This window comes from Serinus canaria, chromosome 5, assembly GCF_022539315.1.
Source record: "Serinus canaria isolate serCan28SL12 chromosome 5, serCan2020, whole genome shotgun sequence".
NCBI classification, from domain to species: domain Eukaryota; kingdom Metazoa; phylum Chordata; class Aves; order Passeriformes; family Fringillidae; genus Serinus; species Serinus canaria.
This window is the reverse complement of record NC_066319.1, coordinates 47,598,886-47,615,684: the sequence shown is the minus strand read 5'-3', so window position 1 is coordinate 47,615,684 and position 16,799 is coordinate 47,598,886. Positions and strand designations below refer to the sequence as shown.

Genomic DNA, 16,799 nt, shown 5'->3' with positions numbered 1-16,799 from the left:
GAACCCCATTCCCCCAGATCGGGCACTCCGTGACCCTCAGTGACACAAGGAGCAAAGGCCCGGCCTACACCTCCCTCCCAAGATGGCGGGCACCGCCCTCGCCTCCGCGCGCCCGTCGCCCCCGGCCCCAGCGCGAGACCCGCCCGCCGCGGGAACGGCAGAGCGCCCGCTCCGCTCCGGTGGGGGAGGGGAGGAAGGGTAGGAGGGAGCGCGCACGTGAGCGCCCGAGGCTCTCCGGCAGTCGCTGTATCCCGCCCTCCCATTGGCCGCCTGGCGAACCTTTCACCTTTTACCCGGCTGCGGCCGCCAATCGCCTGCTTCCTCTCATAGCGTAAGGGGATGCGGAGCTTGCCGACTGCGCAGGGCGGAAGTCTCGGAGCGGGGTTGCGCCGCGGGCGCTGGGCGGCCCCCGTTGGTACGGGCGGGAGGGACGGGGGCGGCGCTCCGTTTGCGTAGCGCCGGCCGTAGCGCAGGGGCAAGGGAGGGAGGGGGAGGCCGTCCCGGGCCCAGGTGAATGGAGGGACCTGACAGCTGCGGGGACTAAGGCGGCGGCGGCGGGGAAATGGCGGCGGCGGGAGCACAATGAGACGCGGCCTGTAGTAGGGAGAAGCGCCGGGCTGGGTCCGGTCCGAGCAGGTAGGAGATGGCGCGCCGGGGAGCTGCATGGCGGCCGAGCGCGGGTGTGTCGCGCCCGCTGGCCGCACCTCCCGCTGCCCCGGCGCCGCCGCCAGCGGTGTGGGATGGCGGCAGCCCGTCCCTCCCTCCGGGGGCCCGGGCAGTGCTGCCCCGCCTCCGCCCCAGCGGCCGCCCGCGCCGGCGCCCGGGCCCCGCGATCGGCCTGGGCAGCTCCCCCGGCGCCGGCGGGGCCCGCACGGCTGGGCCGCGCTGCGGCCCCGCTCGGCTTTGTCTGTGAGCGGCGCCCCCCGGGCAGCTGCGCCGGAGCCTCCCGGGGGCTCCGGGGCCCTCCCGCCATGTCCGGGGAAACAGTGGCGGGTAGTGAAGGAGTTTAAACTCAGCAGTGCTGATGTTAAAGGCGGTATAAGAATGGCTTGGCTCTTCTTGGCTTCATTTCCATCCTTTTCCAGGGTAAATTAAGGCAGCGTGATTAAAGGCAGATCTTCTGCTGGGTGAATGTGCGTTGAAAAGTGAAAGGTTAAAAGACACGCATTTTGCACAGGACTTCGTTGCTGTGTTAGGTAATATAGATGTAGCCTGCATGAGTAGAAAATAGGGGGTGATACTTTGATACTTATATCTGACCAAAAAAAAAAAAAAAAGTTTTTTGTGCATTATGCTTAATCAGGAATTAGTGTTCAATATAAGTGACTCTCTAAGTGAATAGTGAATCTCGGTTAACTGCTAACAGTCTAGAGGATGTTTTGTCCTTCAGATCAGCCTTGAGTATTTTTGATATTAAGATTTTGGTCTTCAAGTTAGGAGGTTGGCTCAAGTGGTGAAAGTATGTAGGTTGGAAGATTGTCTTCTGTTTTCTTTCCCTAAACGTGGTAATCAAAACAGTTAACTTTGCAGACACTCAGTTTGCCCTGTTTTACTGTGTTTTATATGTTTTCTTTAAATAAGCCACTCTGGATGCTCTGCTGAAATGTTGACTGCACGTGCATGTTCTGTAGGTGGGGGTGGTGCTTGTTTTAGCAAGTTCATTCAGACACTAACTGAAATTAATTTCATAACTATTTTCCTAAGTTCCTCTCCTAAGAGAGTCTTTCTTATTGTCCATCTCCACACTTTTGTCCATGAGCTTTGAAGATGCTACTAGCAGTTTTCAGCTGGAAGGTGCTTTTTTTACATGTTTAATAATTGGGTTGTTTATTAATTGGTAGGGTTAAAAATCTGTATATATTTATTCAGAAGTGTTGACCCTGAATTAGCTACTGCTGTTCTTCAAAGCATCCTGATAATTCAGTTCTGTGAAAGTGGCAGGTCAGTACTTGGCAGCCACAAAGCAATTAATATGAGAATTAGCAATTAATTGAGAAGGCAGTGACATCAGTATGTGGTTGTATTATAAACCTGTTCTCAGGCCCTATGTTTAATATTAAATGCAGTTTGGGTATTTTCTCTTTATCTCCCTTCTACTTCAGAAAGGTTGTATTAGGCTAAGAGAAATGTAGATGGGAAATTGACTAGGGCTTTTCACATGAGGAAGGACATACCAGTGAAGGGATAACAAACATCACAAAGGGAGTCATGAAGAAAGTAGAAGAGGGAAGTGTTGATTGTTTGCTTGTTTCCCTTGTTTTTGAAGGATTTCTGTATCCTACAGACTGAACACAAATGTATACTCCTTTATGTTGTGTGTAACTGACCAACATGGTGCATCAGTCTATTTGGAATGCCAGAAGTTTACCAGACAGTTGAAACAATTAATTTGTGGTGAAACTCATCCAAGACTCTAAAAAGCAGAGTATCTTTTCAGTCTTGGCAAACACCAAGGTGGCTGGTCCATGGAAGGCACTTCTTCCTGCCCAGCAATTACAGAGCTCCATACATGTCCTCTACTAGTTACTGGTAGGGGGAAGCTAACCAGGCCCTTTTGTCTCTTATATTACACGAATGTTTTTCTACAAGTTAGGCTATTTTTTCTTTCTTTTAAAAAATACCTTGTTCATCTGTAGCATTCAAATGGAAAAAACCTAAAACCTGCAGTTTAAAAACAGATGTATTTTCATGGGGTTTTTTTTGTAGACAATAGATGTTTCTCCTTTCCCACCTCAAAAATGTGCAAAGTACTTTGCCACTTTTTCAGCAAAGTGTATGGATTTGCTTCAGCACAGGTGCTCAGAGTCTGAGTGTATCTGCTTGACCTGTGCTGGCTTTCAGTATGAACTGACTAAATGTACATTTATCTGTACTGAATGCAAATTACTGGCAAAACCAAATGAAAACACATTCATTCTTATAAGATCAAGGAGTTATTTAGCAAAATGGATAAAAAGAGCTGAAATAATTTGATTTCTCTTTAGAGAAGCTCTAGAATAAAAGTGAGAGCAAGAATTCAGGAAGATTTTGAAAAGGATTCTAGGCCTTTAGGATCGATGAGCATTACAGTAAGTGTGAAGATTACAGACAGGTTTTTTTATTTTGGGGCATAGGTTAATCTATTGATACCAAAGGGGATTTTGCCTTTTTTGCTTTTATACATTCTCTATATTCTTTACATATGTATTTTTAGTTCTGTAGCCTACTGTTGTATTTGTAGCTAGCATTTTACCTACTCTGTTGGACAGAAAGACAAAAGAAATTCCCCAGCGGCACCAAGCCCTGAGGGTCCAAGGTTATGTCCTCTGGGAACTGTGGTCAAAATGGCTTCTCAAGACACATTTTCATGAACAAAGTTTAGTTATTATCCTAGGGGGAGTTTCAGAAAAGGGTAGAACCAGGGGGAATTGCCTCATCACCTATGTCTCTAACTGGGGATTCTTGTAGGTTATGCTTATTTCTAAACATACAAAAATTGTATCTGCTTTATATTATGTGTGCATCTTCAGTGCTTTTCATCCAGCATGTTACGCACCATTAGGACCCTTGTAAAGGTAACCACTTTTAGTCACCTGTGTCTGGGTCATGATTGTAGGACCAGTGAAAAGGCATCACTTTCAGGCAGCAGGTAGAACTTCAGAACATTCTGAGATAGGTTGTTCTGTTGTTTCATAATTCTCTCTGACCTTTTTCTCTCTCATGTAGGTAATACAGACTAGGGAGTATGCTAAGCCTGGTAGATTGTTGGCAAAACAGCAAGGTGGCTCCTATGTCCCAGTGCCTGACTGTAACCAACCACTAGCCATCTGTATCCCATCACCTTCATGTGTTCAAGTAAATTCTTCAGCCTGATAGCAGAAGTTTGGTTTTATTTATAGAGATATTTTTAGGAAGTTCTACTTTTAAAAAAAGTAAAAAGTATCATTATAGCATTGTGTAGAACAGGAGCTTCTATAAAATGTTTGGAATGTGCTTTTAGAATGTATATCCTGAAGGCTAAGAATAGTTGGAGTTGATCAGAAAGGATGATTTTGCTTTACACCTTCCTGACATCTATTTTTTCATCCTTTAGTGTTTTGTGAGTACTATATGTATTGTAATAACCCAGAAGAGAAGAAACTTGATATATAGTAAAAACTAAAAGTTAACTTTTTAGCTGAAGTTACAGAATTCGTTGACATTTCAAGTTTTGGTGTTTAAACTATATTGACTAGGGGTATGGTGGCTTTAGGACTGTTACTAAAATAAACATTCTAAAATACTTAATCTAGAGAACAAAGTAGTGCCCATTTTAATGTGTGCCATGTTATTATATTAGGTAAACTCTTGGTTTTGATAGTTCTTGAATTCTTATCTAGTAACATAATTTTTTCAAGTTTGTCTATTTGGAATGCCCTTGTAGTTTCTGCTCTGTATTGCGGACTGCATTAGTTAAATCGGTTTTCCATCCTATTTATCTTCAAAATCATACAGTCAAGAAGCACAGAACTGAAGGAATTTACTTGCATTGTTGCACAGCTGGAGGTGTTAAAAGGCTGTTCTCTGATGGGAAAGAGAAGAAAGGGCAATATTTTCCAGTTTCTTCTGTTGTAAATACTCCTGAATCCAAGAGACTTCAGTTCTGCTTGTTGTGGTCTTTCCTTGAAGTGCAATACACTTGCCAGTTTGTGATCTGTGTTTTGGTTGGCGTGGGTGTTACTAGTGAGTTCCTTCTTACCAAGACAGAAAATCAAAAGAGTTCTCTCTTGATCTTTGCTAATGATAGTAGAAAATTTTGGTTTGCTGTGTTTTCTCCTCTTTATGTCAATGAGTCAGTACTTCTGTGATGTAAGCTAGCAGGATCAGTTTCTACCCATGTTTTAAATATTCTGTTATTCTTCATAAAGGATTAATTCCTTTGGGTTCATTGAATGAACGTGAGAGATCTGAGAGGCAGCAGGGTAGCTTCTGACTTTAAGGATTGGTTGTTGGAAACACAGGTGGTCAGTTTGGGACTGTTTTAGCTGGCCTTGGGGTTTTTTTGTTTGTTTTAGATATCAATATCCTTGTGTTTTTTCATTTGTGCAAATGCACACACAAACATAAAAAAATCCCAACCCCAAATGCTTATTTGAACCAACCACTTATTTTTAGTTATTAAAACCTGTTTTCTGGTGCCTGTCTCCTCTTTTGGATTCCGATTCTTGATAATTTGTCAAGGCATGTAGCAGCCTTTTCCTCAGCTGAGATGCTAGTAAGTAGCTGGGTATCAGTAAAGAATATAAGAGTATATGGTCTTAAGCATAAAGAATATATGGTCTTAAATATAAGAATTTAAAAATTTTATTTTTGAAAACTGGAGTTTTAGACCTTCCCATTTACTGATTGCACAAATCTCCTTTCCTTAGGAAGTGAGGTAAATACATCTTGCTTTTTAAAGCTAATTTGTATGATTCCACTGAGGTGTTTTGGCTATGCAAGCATCTCTGGGCTGGCTGCCTTTGCAATTCATGTTTCTCTTTCATTTGCAAAGTCTGCTTTGTTTCTGATCTAGACCAAGTTCCTTACTGCTTTCTTTGAGCTTTTACTAGCCTTTTATGGTATTTCTGTTCTATAATTTTTTCTTCAAGCAGAAAGGAATGAAAAAGGCTTAGCTATCTAAAGGTGAAGTTGTCTTGTAGTTTGTAGTAAAAACTTTTAGACGTGATCTGATTTCTAGACAGCACTCGAACCATAGAAGACGTAATTTCTCTCACTAAATTTTGGCAAGTTAATTCAGGTGTTTTTATTTTCACCTCCTCTTTTGAGTTTAACTTTCAAGTGCACAATAAAAGACATTTTTTGGATATTTATATTCTGCATACCTTAAAACATTTGAATGTATTTAATCTGTCTTATTAACTGGGGTTTTATGAATTAATAATATTATTTGGTAGTATATCTTCTTTATTCAGGATATTAGTGTCTGGGATCAATCTTAAGCAAGACTTTAATTCCTCACTGAAGCAGTGTATTTCTGAGCAGGCAAACTTGTGCTTTGCTATATCTTCATGGTCAATGGCTACTAGGCTCTTGGTTTTGGAAGAAGACATAAAATGAAAGTCCTTACAATATAAACAAAAGTCTGGTCAATTTTCTTTAGTGACTCACAACCTTTGCCATCTTTCAACTAAAGTTAAATGCCCGTATTGTCAACTTGCTACATAAAGTTATTAAGAAGGAATATGACCTCTGTTAAAATTTGTTTTTGGGGAAAAAAAATCTATGCTTCTCCCTTTGCCCCCAGCTACTGAAGATAATTTTTCATGGTTCTTGCTGTCTAACATAGTGCTATCTCAATGACCTCCAAGACTGTAGAAACTAAATTACTGTTGGAGATGGATAATGAGCATAAAAATATACTACTTCTTAATATAAAAATAACCCCAAACAAGCACACATTTAAACCTGTTTCTGCTTTGTCTTTTATGAGTCCCCAAGATGATGTATGTGTTTTTGTCATTTGTTCTTCTTGCTGGCTATACTTTTCTGTTTGTGTGATACAAAGTAAGAGGAAAATTGGAATATGAATGTTTTCTACCAGTTAAATGAACAGATTCAGCATGAATGGCAGAGACTGTAAGGGGAAAGTGAAGCTTGTTACTCAGAGCCATGGGATTATCTTTGTATCTTTTTCATTATTTCTACAGTTACTACCAGCAAGGTCTCATGGACAGCCTCACAATTTTTTACAACTTGTAAAAAAAGCATGTGAGGAAAGGTTTTCCTTTGTTCATTGTTTCTAAAGAATATTGAACTCTATCAGTATTAGCCACAGGATTTCACTGACACTAAAGAAAGATAGCAAGCTGTAAGTGATAGGGCAACAAGAAACTGTCTGTATACTTGCAAAGATTATAAATCAAAAAATAAAAACATATCCAAGTATTTCCAGAATTGTATCCCCAGTGTATCCATAGGTTTATGTAGTGAATAGATAAGTTGATTTGTTTACTGTGCAATCAGTCACAAAGGCTCTGAGTTAATTAAATCTTCCACTACAGAAGTGTGGCTGTACCACCTACTGAGCGATTTGGAAGCAATGGGTTTGAGGCATGATGGGTGATGAAGCTCTGGAGGAGCAAGTGTGTAGGTTTTAGGAAAGTAATGCCTTTTTATCTTAAAGTATTTAATTGAAAAAAGGATTGGAAGAATGCCAAAGACAATTATGAGCTCTGTGGGTTTTTGAAAGACGTATGATCAACTTCCAGGAGATGAGCAATTTTCCATGTTGTAATCCTTGCATAGTTAATGCTTTGCTATGTTGAAGTTAAGAAGTTAAACCTGCCTTAATTAACAGTAAGTTGTCTGGAAAATGGTCTCCTAATGGCTATGTGTTGTCTAAATTGAATACAGGATGAGATTTAGTGACAAAATTCATGATTTGTTAAAACTGTACTGACCATTTGTTATCCTTTGAGGATCTGCAAGGAATTATTGGACCATTTTTGGGCATGTAGTGACTGGCATAATGATGAAGCAGGTGCTGATTTCTGGCAGGCATTTGGAATAGTATGCCACTAGTGCTACTAATGTATACATTGCCAGCGATTAGGAGTTGTTAAAACCTTTTATCGGTTCATCCCCTTTCTGCAGTCTGCTGCCTGTAGGTGTTTCCTCTGGCACCATTCAAATAATTTTGGACTATACAGGAAGAAGTTTTGGGTTTGGAATTTTTATTGATCTTAGTGTAACACAGTTCAGCAGCAGTTGGCAATAGAGAAGTGAAGCTGGTGTCTGATTTTAAATTGCATAGTCAAAAACCTGTTGAATCTAATTTCATTGTTTTCTGTAATGAAGGCGTCAAAGTGGATGACAACCTTCTCCTCATGGCAGCTCTAATACTCCTCTGATCCATATCAGCTACTCAGTTCAGCTTGCTGAGCCAGTAGAAAACTTGCCTAGGTCAAGGAAAAAAAAATGCCACTTGGTTACATTGTCCTGAGCCATTTTTCTCCCAGAAAGTCAGACAAGTGTCCAAGCTGTTAAAGAAGGGAAGGATCAGAGACAGTGGGGTTCCTTCACTGAGCACTAGGTTGCCATCAGGTTGGATCTACAATCTCATGAAAACTAATCTCAAACTACTACTTCTCACCAATTAATTGAAATAATTGTACTATGTTTTTCTTGAATTTATACTTTCTCACTTACTGTTAATAGCTGCTGTTATAAACAAGTGTGTTATGACAGTAGTTTTGTGGGTTTGTGTATGAAAATCAGCTGTGGTAAATCTAGGATAGGAATAAAGTGAGGGGAAAATTATGCTATGAAAATTAAAGAAAAAAAATTGGATTTAACAGCACTTCTTTAGAAATTACTATTCTGACATAGGAACTTTTTAATAAAAGTAACTATAATCAGTGCAGTAATCAAGATGAACCGCTTAACAAGACTAATTCATCTAAGAAAAAAGTTATTCTCTGTGATTTCTTTCATTCTTTTATAGTCTGACTCAGCTGTGGTCACAGATGACTTGGAAACAGTTGTGGAGGCAGCAGGTAGATGGAAGAGAGGGTAAGAGTGATGCTTTGGGGGTGTAACAGTGCTTGTACTAAATGCATGGTAAGCTGTGACCAGGAAGCCTTTATTATACAGTGTTTTGTCTTGCTGCTGAGTGAAAATGAAAAAAAAAGTCATAAAATGAAAAGAATCCTTCCTGTGCTTTTTTTACATCAGGAATTTATTTCTTCTCTGATTGATTGTTTTAGGAAAAATTTGACTGTACAACCAGCTACAGATTTTTATAAACATATGTGAGAAAGCCAAAGTGAAATACTGATCTGATAAAATGATGGGATGTAAAGACTCTGCACATGCCATATGCTTAATCCCACTAGAAGAGGAGTAAAAAGGTCACTCTTCTTAGTGACAGCTTCCTCATAAGGGTTTAAGGCACTCTTCAATGTATTTCATTGCTTTAGTTGATTAGTCTCAGTTCTCTAAAGTCTTGTCTGTGCAACAAGGTCAGACTTAATAATTTTTAACTTAAAAATCACATACCTTTTAAAATTTTATTTCAAAACTACTTTCCTATTACAAATCTTAGAGGCCTATATGTTGGATTTCGGTGTTTTGTTTTTGGTTTTTTTTTTTTTTTCTTTAGTGGTTTGATGGGTTTTTTTCACCAGTCTTCGTATGCAATTGAAGTCACTTGAATTGTAAATTAGGAAATTACAAGAAAGGTAATTTCTTAAAATCATTAGTTAAAAAGAAGTGAGAGACTTGGTGTTCAGCGTTGAGAAAGCAGTGCTGAGGAAGGGGAGAGAAATATCCATTGAGGAAGAGGAGAGAAATCTCCATTGAAAGTTAGGCATGTAATCTGCTTAAGTCATTATGGAAGTCATCAATTATCTGCCTCTTTAGGCATCTTAATGCGTCTGTGTATGCCTACTCAAATAAGCTGCTCATTAGCTGATGAAAGCAAATGATTCGTCAATGAAATTGAAAGTCACTTGTATTTAAATACTTATTTTGAATAATTTCAACTTCTGTTATTATAAATGTAATATATGTTTGCATTAATTGAGTTATAAATTCTTTCCAAGTACACCATAGTATGCAGGAGGAAAGTTGTTCTACATAATTCAGTATAACAATTAATAAGGATTATGGTGTGGTTACTGCAGTGTTGATGGCTGTGATGCTCTTTTTCTAATTAGTCAGATGCCTGTGTTGTGAATCAGCCTAAATGATAGCAATATGGATGCAGTTATTTCTAAGGAAAACTATAAAAACAATGTAAGTTCCCAATAGGGTAGTTTTGTAATAACCCTAGATTTAAGCTTTCCTAGTATAAATCTGGGATGTTTACAAGTATACATCTAAATTTGGGATGTTAATGCCTCTGATTTAATTGCACTTGCTGTATTGGCATATTAATGGTGGAGTAATTAACTTTAAAATGATTGATTATTCCTTGTTGATAAAAGAAATTATTTGATATATAAAGACTTATAGTAAGGTTTTGGGGTTTTTGGTTTTTTTTTTTCTTTTTTTGAACTGAAGTATCTCTGCTTTTCCAAATCTTTGATTGCATTCATGTCTTTACTTCTAGAAACTTGCACCTTTCCTTAAATTCCCTCATAACTAGATCGAGTTTTCTTAGTTGCTTGCATGCTCCCAGTGCTTCTTCTGACAGTCTGACTGTGTTTTCATTACAGCTGCCCTTCACTTATGTGCTGCTTCATGCATGTCTTTAGAGAGTCTGGGTTTGATTGACCTCTGGAGAAACAGTCTGACCTGCTGGAATTGGTCATCTGCAGGGTAGTGTGAGAATAAATGAGGGTAAGAAAGTACTCTTAAATCAGTACTCATCATTAAGTGAAAGAATGGGTGCATGCGCAGAGCTGCCCAGACTGGAGGAGTGATACAGTGATAACTGTGAGAGATTCTCTGTGAATTTGAATTTTGTTTCTCCTATTCAGAATGGAGGAGATGTGTTCTACTGTTTATCTCATTCTTCTCTCATTCCTTGTCAGTCACCAGGAATGTACCTGCCAGGCTGTTACTGTGTTCTTCCAGTAGGTCTTAATGTATCCACAGTAGAAGCTGAGCACAGCAGCAGGAGAAAGGAGGGGTAGTCCAGGCTCTGCCAATGCAGCTGCTAGTCAGCCTCACAGAATTTGGCCATATTTTTTTCTGAAAATTGAGAATTACTGAATTAAGAAAACACCTCAGAGGTTTTGCTCATAGTTGCTTGATGTTGGCTACTTAATGTTGCTGCAATCAAGCTACTGTACTTCTGGTAATTAGATGATACCAGGCATAATAATTGGTGGTTTGGCAACATCAATGCAAACTACAGCTGATGTGGTAAGAGCAGGAAGGAATTCTTTCTTTCACTTTGTATTTTCTATTTTTTGATAACTAGGATTTGTGGAGCGAGTAATCCTGAATACAGCAAAATCTGTGCTGTTGTTTTTACACAGGAGTCTCTACTCAAACTTGTGTGTTTGGGTTCTGCTCTGAAAATGCAGTTCACAACTGATTCAATTACAGTTAATATTACAGAAGAAAGGAGCTCTCTTCAGCTAATGGCTGTGGACTAGTGTCGTGTACATATGTGTGTCTTTTTTAATGTAATATTGTGTCAATAATACAAACAGGGACTGGAATTGAAACAAGTTTCGGAATATAGTCATTCTGAGTTTGCTTAGCGGAAGAGTTAATTGACAGGTTTAGTAACTTAGTTATATTGTTTCGAGAACCCAACATAGTGTCAGAAACCTTCAGTTGCACCATTTACAGGGATTTAACTCCTGTAAAACATTATTTCTCAGGCCTGAGTAGTCATAGATAATAATATAAAAAATGGAATTAATAATTTAATTTCTCTTTCCTTCTAAATTGCCTCTATAATCATTAAATGAGTATTCAGTAAATACTATATCCAGTATTTACAACTGCTTGAATGTCTGGAACAATCCTGTCCTTTGCATATCTGGGAATGCTTTTGTATTCATGCAGGAGTAGCTCTCACTCCGTTCTGGAAAATGAAAGGTAAAAAGTTACCTCCACCTTTATGCCTCCCGATCTTTTTTAATGATTGTTGTAGCAAAGCAGCTTATTTCAGGTTTTAAAGCTTTTGTTAGCATTCAACGAGGAGGAACAACATATATATTTTTTTTAACTCACCTAGTTAAGAGAACCCATCGCTATATGTTATGATCAGACCTGATGTTGACAATTGGATTAATACTGCGATGAAGTGTAATCTACGTTTGATATAAAAGGAAGATACCTATCCATATACATTCAGAGAACTCTCTCAAGGACACTTATTTTCTCAGTTTATTCTTCATCTTGAATTTGTTCTGCTACTGTGCAAGATTGATGGATGAATCAGGAAGGGGTCTGTTTTCTGATTTGGATCTCTGCGCTGCAAGGTTTAGTGGTGCTTAGTTGCAAAAGGATTGGAACTAAGGGACCTTTATCAACTGGTTAAACCATCTCCTCTCTCAGCAGTGAAGTATGTTTGACCTTGTTCCAGCTTTCATGGTTGATCATATGAAAAGTTTTCAAAGAAGGAAAGAAAATGGAAAGCTTCTCAGTCAATATTTAGATGCCTATGACCCCATATATTGGGGAAAGCAAGCTGTCCACGTTGCATTTTGTGGATCTTAAATATTTTTATTTTTCAAATTCACTTGGGATTACTTATGTTTACTCCTAAACCTAAGAATTTGATTTAAGGCATCTATTAAAAAATAAGCTTTAATTGAAGATAAAAACCTTTGGAGTTACTTAGCACAAGAGGAAATCCTTAAGTCTGCACAAATCATTCCAGTTTTTCCTACCAATAGCTCAGGACTGACAGTGCACAGAACAAACATGTCTTATCTTGTAGGTATTTTTACCACTTTACCTTAAATAAGGATTTCAGCTCTTCTGTCACTACCTTTTTGCCAAGTAAATTGTTGAATATTTTTGATTCAGTTTCAGTATTGTGTCATTTGTTTTGGAGGGGCAACAGGGCTAGAGGTAACTTGTGATCTGGAATTGCTACATGAGGCTTGAAGCATTATACTGGTAAAATGTAATATTTATGGCTTCTCACCACTTTTGAACCCCAGACAGTGTGCAGATGTTTGCTTTATTGGACAATACTGAGAAATAAAGATTGCATTAAAAGATAAAAGTTGTTTATTGATAAGAGCTGCTGAAGTCTTATATTATTTTAAGTGTAAAGAATGTGAAGTAACGCTCATGTTCTAGTTTAAGCGCGTGTATTTACATAGAGGGAAATAACTATAGCTTCTCCACTTTGGAATTAAGTCACATCATTTTACATGATGCACATTTATTCTGCTCAATCTGCATTTGAGAGCCCTTGCAACACTGTTGCTTTGCCACAGAGCATTTTCACAGAATTGTGGAATTCCATATGATTTAGGGAAAAGGCCCCTAAAATCCAGCTATCAATGTAAGACTGTCCCAAAAGCATGTCCCTAAGTGCCACATCTATGCATTTTGTTAAATGCCTCCAGGAGTGTTGACTCGGCCTGGGTAGCATCTTCACCTTTACATATTCTTACATATTCCAAAAGAAAAACAAATACAAACCCAACAACAAGGAAATAAAAAAAATAAAACTGAGAAAAGAAAACCCAGTGGGCCTATGGAAGTGTCTTGGAAGTTATTCACATTTTCCTTCAATAAAGTAATCAAGTGTGTTTTTTGGTTGTTGTGGGGTTTTTTCTCTCTGGTGAGGAGCTTTGAATGTCTTCTAAATTTGGGAGGAAAAAAGTTTCTTCGTACTACATATTTTTATTAATTTAATACTCACTTCATCCCAGCTTCACATTAAAGAAAATTTCAGTAGTGTGCCTACAAGTTCACTTCAGGGAAAGGCCATGTGAAACCAAGTAGTGTAACTGGTGAGAAGTTGTTCTTTTTTAGGATGAAATTGAAAATAACAAAGCTTAAAATGGGGAGTAAATTATATGCTACCCAACATATAGTACACATTTTAAGCTTGCACTAGGAAGAGTTGGTTTGATTTACCATTGATGATAAATAATCTTTTGTTTTGTTTTGTTGGTGTTTTTATTGAAACTAGGGCTAGAATTTGGACACTGGTTCTTTGGTGGTACGTAAATTTGATATGGCTGACTGCAGTAGATGTGAACTCTCGTTTTAGAATTGGTAGAAGTTTAGACGTTTTAGAGCTTGATTTACAATCCAAATGTCTGCTGGCCTTGCATCATACAATTAAGGACTTCAGCGAAAGCCTTTTGTAATGTAGGGAACTTGGTAAATTTGGATGTTGTGGCACAGTGGTAACAGTGAACTGTTGAATACCCCTGTTTTGAGGAGCTTGACTTTCAGCCCCATGCAGAGAAAGGGTTTATGTTTATGCAAATAATGGGATTGAAGTCCCCACATGGGGTTATATTCAGGGGGCAGCTGCTGCTTTTACTTATCCAAAGCAAGAATAATTAATGCTTTGGAACTGTACTTGCTTCACAGCTTGCCCCCAAATTGGGGAAGAGAGAAATCCCTGCTCTAATGTCTGCTTAATTGCCTTCCTGTAGAAAAACATAAGTGCCTGAAAAGCTTGAACATAACCTTTAAATCAACTAAATCATCACAAGTAAATAATTTGGTACCCAAGTAAATGACTAAATGATAAATAAATTCCCAGATATGGTCAGTTATCCCTACTTGTGATACTGATATTATAGTTACCCATAAATTAGAATCTACACATTGGGCTGCAAATTTCCTATGCAGCAAAAAACCCTCAAATATGTGGCATAATTTAATTCTAATTGCTGTTAAAACTAAATAAGTGTGTTTCAGAGCGTTTTCAGATTTTTTTGTCTTTGGAGAGATGTGTGTCCTGAGTATAATTTTTTTCAAATTAATCTGAGGCAGTAGGGAGTTTGTACTATGGTTTCTGATGTAATTTCATTGTTTGTACCATAATAAACCAAACAAAAATAGTTAAAATATTAAGTTGCTGGAATAACAAAAACAAAAGGAAAAGTCCCGTTCTGTAGTCACCCCTTCCCCCCTGCCCTCAGCAACCAGCTGTGATTATAGAGGCAGGATGCTAGCCCAGATGTACTTTTTCTTCCCAATAATAAATGCAGTTTTTACCTTACCCCCTAAAGATCATGCAGGACTTTGTTCCTGCTGGAATTCAGTTGTATTTGCCTAAAGATTATTCACTAAATAAATCATGTGATTTTAAGAGTCCAGTTGCATAGAACTTACTACAAAATAACTTCATTTTCAGATTGCTAACTGTTTGAATAATGATTTAATTGCTCTAGGGACTAGCTGTTTAATTTCAAATTGTCAAAAGATGTTGAAGAGCAAGAACATGGATAGTCTTTCAGATTCAGCCTGTTGCTTAGACTGTGACAGCAAGTGTTACACTGTAAGCTTCAGTTGTCCTTTTTCTGGCCATCCTTTTTAGTAGCAAGTTAGGTATCATATGAGTGTGATTATTTTCAAGGACTGAATTGCAAACCCATGAAATATATTCTCTCTCTCTGATATATTTGGATACTTGATTTTTGCATTAGTGGTGTTTTAGTAGGAAATAGCCGAGATACTTGAAGAACTTGGCTGAGATTTGCAGAAGTAGCTTGTGGCTGCTTGCAGATTTCTAGAGCACTGGAGATCTGAAGAAGCACCTGCTCTGTCACTTCTTGGATGCTTCTCTTGATGTCTCTATAGGAACTGATTATATTTTATGCTAATGCTTTGAGTATTTATTGTGTTTGGGGTGTGTTTTGGAGGAGTGTTTGCATATCTTGGAACTCTTTCCTTCTACCTGTTGATAAAATATGTGAATGTAGAGCTCTTAAAATAAAAGGTGAAGCCCTTAAAAAAAGGGGAAGCCTTGCTGGTTCGTAGAAGACATTGACATTCCTAAAAATTAGGTTTCTAAAATGTCGCTATTTTTTCCTTTTTCTGTTTTTTTTAACAAGATCCTCAGAAACTATAGAGCAAAATTGAACACACACATATATGTGTGTGTGGTTGTGTGTGTATATGTGTATATGTATGTGATATGTATGTATGTGTGTTTTATATATATATATATATATATATATTATATATAATATATATATATAATATATTAATAATTTTTTTTAATACGGTATGAAGTGTTTTGAGTGTTTTGGCGGCTGTGGCTGCAGCCCGGGGGATGTTCAGCGGCGGGCAGCCCTGGCGGTGCCACTGACGCCAGGGACAGGTGCCCGTGGCCCGCCGGGGAAGGATCTGGAAGGATCGAACCCGGCTTTGTCTGGGTGGGTGCAGCAGCGCCATTGAGATGGTAATGTGATAGACGCTGCTGTTTTGTGCTAGACCTTGACTGCATCTCAGGAATGTGGCCTGTCTGGTTTTAGGTTGGCATTCAAACGCCTACTGTAACTCCTGCCCGCCGATCCATTGATTCAAGCCCAGGTCTTCTGGCTTCCGTGTACCGAAGGAAGCGGTTGTGCTGGTGGAGAATTAGATTTATGTACTTTTTTTGGTTCTCAGATCTTACCTACTGGTCTCTGTGCTTTGTGTTTGCCATCTGCCATTTGCAGTCAAGTAAATTTGCTCTGTTAAACCATACAGCAGTAGCTTTACTAACAAGGGTTGAACCTTTCTTTCTGTTCGTGTTTGTTTTGCTGGGGTGTTCAAATGCTCCATTGTTCCCTTCAGCTTTTCTTTCAAATATATAGAGAGTGGAGTATATTTGTATATTTTTACCGTGAATGTGGCAGTTTTCTGTTGTTAGGTTATTTTCTGGTTCAATGGAATATACTGGTTCATGTTAACAGGCAGTGAATAAATGAATAACCTAAACATAACAGGAACATGCTGTAATAAATCTAAGTTCTACTTACTACATCTTCGAAGCAATTTGCTGTATTTTGTGCTGAAAATAAAGGATATATTTATGTATGCTCGAAAGACAAAATTTAAATGTAGCCTAGGGAATTCATTTTTTGTCAATCTGTTTTGTACATGAATGCAGTATCCATCAGATTTTCTGTGCAGCATTCCTTTTGTATTCTTGTAAAATAAAAGAACTGTTTACTTTGTTTTCTGGAAAAACATACATTCTCTCAGACGCCTGTCTTAAATGTCTTGAATAATAATTTTCTTCTGGATTTCGCTACTTGTTAGGTGAAACATGCATGGAGCACAGGGGAGAAAAGAGTGAATCTAATTGGCTTTAGCTAGCAATTACTTCAGCAGATAAAACAAAACATGCAGATATCTCCTGAGCACTTGAAGCTGATCTTTCAGACACTGACTGTATCCCTAGCCAA

General features: G+C 38.6%; 1 protein-coding gene across 8 annotated transcripts in view; it reads left to right on the top strand.

Moving 5' to 3' along the window:
* The first annotated feature begins 335 nt into the window (after positions 1-335).
* The window catches only part of DICER1 (dicer 1, ribonuclease III), a 63,800-nt gene continuing 47,336 nt past the window's right edge, over positions 336-16,799 (top strand). For 4 of the 8 annotated variants that reach the window (XM_030239825.2, XM_030239821.2, XM_030239820.2 and 1 more), the window contains exon 1: positions 444-636. The gene's annotated coding sequence lies outside the window, so the exon portion shown is untranslated. Of the gene's footprint in view, positions 416-443; positions 637-1,085; positions 1,197-8,464; positions 8,533-10,178; positions 10,303-16,799 lie in introns of those variants that run through there. The other 4 variants (XM_030239823.2, XM_050974745.1, XM_050974746.1 and 1 more) reach the window with 4 other exon arrangements.